The sequence below is a fragment of the Erithacus rubecula genome (assembly GCF_903797595.1).
Source record: "Erithacus rubecula genome assembly, chromosome: 4".
Lineage (NCBI taxonomy): Eukaryota > Metazoa > Chordata > Aves > Passeriformes > Muscicapidae > Erithacus > Erithacus rubecula.
The window spans coordinates 4,592,092-4,598,091 of NC_136686.1; positions in this window are offsets into that span (position 1 = coordinate 4,592,092).

Consider the following 6,000-nt stretch of genomic DNA (forward strand, 5'->3'; position numbering starts at 1 on the left):
AGAGCTTCCCTGGGCTTAGGGCAAGAAAAGCAGGGATCTGCTGAGGTTAGATCCCCACCATGCCATGGCACCAGCAGTGAGGAAGTCCATGGTAGCTGAATAATGGCACACAGCAGTGTCCCCACCAGGGCCACCTCCTTCCCACCCTGCAGGCTGACACTGGTGGCTGGTTTGGATTATCCTTCTGCTGTCTGGCACTTCTCTGGGGAACTGAAAAGTGCCCCACTGACATGTGCTGCAGCTGGGATGGCTGAGAGATGGTTTTTGCCATCTGAACTTTTGGCTCTTTTTCATGTTTTCTGTAGGAAATCTTCAAAGTAAATTAGCCCCTGGAGTGAATTGTTGCATTTGGTTTAATTCCATAATCTTATATTTTTAAGGAGAGTTGGGGGATTTGAGCAGAAACTGAAGGTTTTTCTTATGCAAACTAGTGAGCCCATCAGGAGCTTTGTGGACATAATGCATGTGGATCTTGTTTGCCATGTCTAAACACAGGGCTTTTTTGAAACTGGGGGGTAAAGATGCATTGGAAGGGCTGATATTTACTAGACAACCCTTCCAGCTGTTGATAAGATTGTTTTTTTAACTTTCCAATAATCAGCATGCCAAATCCAAATCTGCTCTTGCTCCTCTAGCCCACCTGTCCTGCGAGGTGATATTGGGGTTTGTTGGGGTGTAGGGGCTTTGTGTTGCTCTGTTGTCAAATATCATGTTCCTCCCCCTGAAGTGCTCCTGCCTGTTAGGATAGCCAAGATTTCAGTTCTGTGCAGTGTCATCCTGAGGACCCTGTTTCTCTGATGGAGCAGTTTCTGACCGAGGGCTGGAGGTGCATGTGTGGGTGTCTGAGATGGACTCGTGCCATTACTGGGTACAAACATTTTCTCTGCAATGCAGAACACCCCTAAGGGTTTTGGGTTTTTAGTTAACTGCTGCCTATCACTGGCTGCACACACACCACACACACACACATGGGTCTGCTGTTACATTTTTTATGGAAATCAACTTTTGGATTACCAGTTTAACAAAAACAGCCTGGTGTGACAGACTCATAACAGAGCAAATGCTGTTAGTGAAAGCACATGTATGCAAACAGCTCCCTTCCTTCCTGCTCTGTTGTTAAACCTGGTAGCTCAAAATCCAGCCACCTCATTTCAGGTGAGGAGGGAGGTGACTGTATTTTAATTTCATAAAATTCTATTGCATAGAGAATTTTGCATCTTTGAAGGTTCAAAATCTTCTTTGCTAATGAAGTATTGGAGGACTGAGTGTAATATTTTGCTGTTTGCATCTTCCTGGCTGTCTGGCAAGCTTTCACATGAGGGGTATCACAACATTAGAGCACATTGTCCCTTCACATGGTTGAGTCCCAAAGAGACTATTATAAATTTACTGTCATATATTGATTCAATTATTGTGTGACAAAGATAAGAAGTGACTTCTGCTCTTTGTGGTGGAGAAGGAAGTGAAGGAGGTAGACTTTGACCATTACTGGGGAATGAATACCTGCTGGGCATGCAGAGATGGCACAGCTGGCTGCAGTGCATTTACTGAAAGAGGATTTGGTGTCTGACAAGTAGGTAAGATGTTGTTTAACTACCAGAAAACCTCCATGTATCCTAAAATGATTACTTATTTACCCACCCCACAAATAACTCACTGTGTCCCCATACACAAAGAAATTACTGTGACAAGTGTAACTGTTTTCACTGCATGGGATTTAGAACTTTCATGGGAAAAAATAGCTTTTGGTTTCTGTAGGTCTAGGTAAGCTTTCTGCAGGTTTAGTTAAGGTTCATAAAAACTAGTCCAGTTTAGTATCAGGGTCTCATGTCATGGGGCCCCTCTTCTGACACCAAGTGTAGGTTGGAAGTTCAAAAACCACCTTAGAACGATTAAAATTTCCTTTGAAATATTTCTGTGGGAAAGAAAATGAGAAGAAAAGAAAGATACTTAAGGAACTAGAAAGCAAAGCAGAAATATCAAGAGAACTGGTGGCCTTGATACAGATTTCCATTCCCTTTTCACTCTTTGAATTGTCTTAATTTTTTTTTTTGTAAAATATGCTTCGATCCCAAAGCCACACAATCAAGAGTCAAGATCAAGATTAAGGTAGTTTAATATTATCCCTTTTAAATTTAATTGCTATTCATTATCAAATATTCTGTTGTTTAGAACAGAATCCCTATTTTTCTCTTGGATGGAGTTAATTGCTCAAGGTGAAATTCAGCTCCACTGGTTGAGTTTTGTACTTTAGATTAAAACAGAAAAGAGCAACACTAAATCCCCTCAAACCTTTGCCCTCTCAAAATTGCTAGGAGGTTGAAAAGCTGACTCAAATGCTGGGTTTGACCCAGAAAGCTGACTCAGGTAGAATTGCTGAAGGTCAAAGCCTTTGCCAGGATGCCACCTGCATGAACAACACCAATTAGATGTTCTGTCTTGTGTGAATTACTCAACTCATTTGCTGGTATTAAAATGTAGGTGTTGAGATGGCTATCACTGATACCACCAGCGTGGGAAGTTCTTTGGGTGTAAAGGCTGGATCTGAAAAGTTGAAATTTACAGCAGCAAATTTTAGATTTGCTGCTGTAAATTTAGATTGTTTTTTGACAACCCTCCCTATCTTTAAAAGCTGAAATTGAATAGAAAAAAGAGTTCTCATGAAGCAGCCAGAAGTATTTATTTGTGTGGTTCCTTGACACTTATAATTTATGGCTGGTCCCCTCCAAAGAACTTTGGAGATAGCAGATACCTAAATGTGGGCTGGACTCTGAGGTACATCAAGCACATTGATAATTATGTCATTGTGGCTGTTTTATATGAGCTTGCTTTGCCATCAGATGTTGTAACATGAGCATGAAACACCACCTGTTTTCAGAAGGTACAGGGTGTGTAAAGACAAGCACCTAAGATAAGTGAGACAATCTGTCAATATTTAGAAAATGCATCTCTATCAAATACATCAGAATAATATTGTCCTTTAAAGTGCACCCCTCAGTTTCTAGTGTTGTTCAGGTTGGTTCATTGTTGAGAAATCCTTGAATATTCCATAGACCAGAGGCTGAGATTCAACTGACCATTGCACAGAAAGGAGTACAGGGTCTAAATAAATATCAAATGCTTTTAATATATCAAGGGTCTAATCGTGCTTCGTTTCCTCTGGTACATACTTGAGATTTTCTTTCTCCTCCCACTGGTTCCAGTAAGCCTCTCTGTTCTTGATGTGAATATTCTCTGTACCATGTTTATTTCTTATACAGGTTACAAATCTGTTGTCTTTATGCAAGTTTTACTGCATCAGAATTATTATCAGAAGGAAAGGGAAGGGTATTACTACACACACTAAAATAAGTGTTGGGTTTTTTTTTTTCAAATTTGAACTGCAATTTACTAAATTACTATGAGTTAATTCTAAGCAATTTTTATTTTAATAAATTCTGGAAGTACTTTAGTTTTAGCATACTAAGAACATTAAGTACATAAACACGTGAAATTCTTCAGCCCTGACAGGGCAACCCCTTCAGCTGAAGAAATTGATCATTCATTTTTAATTTTTTTGCCATTCTTCTTACCAAGCATTTAACAACATGCAGACCTTCATAAATGACAGAGACAAACATCTGTCCTTAAATAGCAGCAATTTCTTCTGCCAATAAAATTGGTTTTCTTCCCCTGCATTGAGCCATGAGTTGGCAGCACAAGGGCTGGGCAAGCAGAAGACAGCACACAGAGAGACCCTCATTTATTGAGACTGGGGATTACCATCTGGTTTTCTGCTCCTTCTACAAAATGAGTCCTAATAATAGTAGGGGTGATGGTGTGTGCTCAAAATACAGAAAGAACACAACGTCCTTTCTCTAGCTGATCAGGTCTTATAATTATTATTTTTTTAAATAGTATTTTAAAATACTCAATCCCTTTTTAGGAGGATATATGTTCTTTGCCTCTTTAATTGCTCTTATTTTGCCAAGTTGAGTGAGAACAAGTCCTGTGGCTTAGGTCACACTCATCTGGATATTATTTCCTAATGCTTCTGACAAACAAATTAGTGAGTAGCCTCTAGTAAAAGAATTAATAAGGATTCCCAATTCACTATGCATTTATTGAACTAATGGCTATGTTTGCTTTGGATTTCTTAGTTTGGGCAAGGCCTTCAGAAGTGATACCACTGATCTGAATTCTGTGTGCCATTGAAATGATGGCTCTGGCCACTTCACTTGCCCATTTTTTCAGCTGCTTAGCAGCTGTGACAATGGTCCATCAGATCCTCAGTGTCTCTGAAGGGTTTTGAAAACTTAGTGGTTCATGCCTGTCAGCCATACCACACATGCTTTAATACCTGCTGGTCTTCCTAGCTGCAAAATCCTTTAACAGAAAACAGGTTATCTATGTGTTTCAAAAAGCCTGGCCTATAGTGCATCTAGTCTATCTTCCACAGGCATGTTAATATCCTATTTTAATATCCTAGCACAGAGCTCTTCCTTTTATTTTAGCTCATCTCTAGAATTGGGCACTTTTTTCTCTCCTGTCCTCCCTCCCTTCCACTCACCACGGTTTTATTTTCTATATTTTCTGACCTTTAAAAATATTAATTTTATTAGATTAATTCTAAGACTGTATGCAACGATGGGTACTTTTCTTTCTGAACAGTTTTGAGTAAACTTGTATAAGGTAAGTACACATATGATGTGAATGTTAGTGTATATTAACACAAACTTTTCTCCAAATGAAGCCTGATCAAATTTGATTTGCAGTTTTTTTAGTGAAAAATACGTTTACTGATACACTGTTAGGGTTTTACATTTCTGTGTGAATGAACCTGAGAGTACATGAGAACTTAGGATAAATCTTGAGTACAGGCATAAGTCAGAGCATATTTCTTTTAAAGCCCAGAGGGGCTGGATGAATATCCTAACATGAGTAAGGGTGACATATTTGGCCTGGTTTGGGAAAAGAAGGTTTCTGCTTATAGCTCAGGGTGATCAAAAGCATGTTTTCCACCCAGGGCCTCCTTGTGCTCCTTCATCTTTTCCAGAGAATGGTGAGGGAAGAAATTTGCTTTTGTAACTGTGGATGCAGCCACATCATCTGATTTTCTTGATCAGAACCAAACTCATTGCTCTCTTTCTCAGTGGGACAGGAACTCTATCCATATGCTACTATCCCTATCCATAGCAGTGTAGCAACAGTTTTGTGAGGAAAACTCTGTGGTGCAAGCAGGGCTGTCCCAGTAGAAACAAAGCTGCTCAGCCATGAGGTGTGGAACTGGCTGCAGGGAACCAAACCTTCAGGCCTGGGGGCTGTATTAATGAAATAGCCAAGGAGGGCATACAGAAAACACCTTCCTCAGTGCTTCTTTCTGTACAAGTCCCCCACTACCTCCCCAGGGTTGGTGTCCTGGAAGCAGCAGAAGAGAGTACACCAAGGGCTTGTCCTGCTGTAGTGTAGTTTTGTAGGAAAAGAAGGATAAGACAAAACAGACTACAATTAATTGCAAAATATCCCTGCTCTGAAGTGAGGCAAACTGCCAGAGAGCTCTTATGCAAAAAAAAAAAAAGAAAAAAAAGAAAAAAATTCTGGAGATTCAGCTCTCCCACATAAACAGCTTCCTTTCAAAGTCAGAGTCCAAAGCAAACAGGCACACAATTCATATACACTCTGCTCCTTGCTGCTCTTGCCTAGCAAGCTTTTGATATCAAATATGTGCCACCCAATCAGTGTCAGCATCACAGCCACCACCAAATAGTGCAAGTTTGAAATTTAGCAGAATTTAGCACAATCTATTTGGTTTGAGTAACTAGTTAATCTTCCTTCCCCAGTTCTGTCTTCCCATGCAGGAGGAAAGGAATTGTTATCAGGAGGTGATGCTTGCCAGAACACAGGGTGCCCTCTGACAAGCAGGACTTCAGCTCCATTAAACATCCCCACGCCCTCTGAACAGAAAACTCAGTGTTCTGTATTCTTATGGCTTGGAACAAGCAAATATTTCCTCACAAGCAA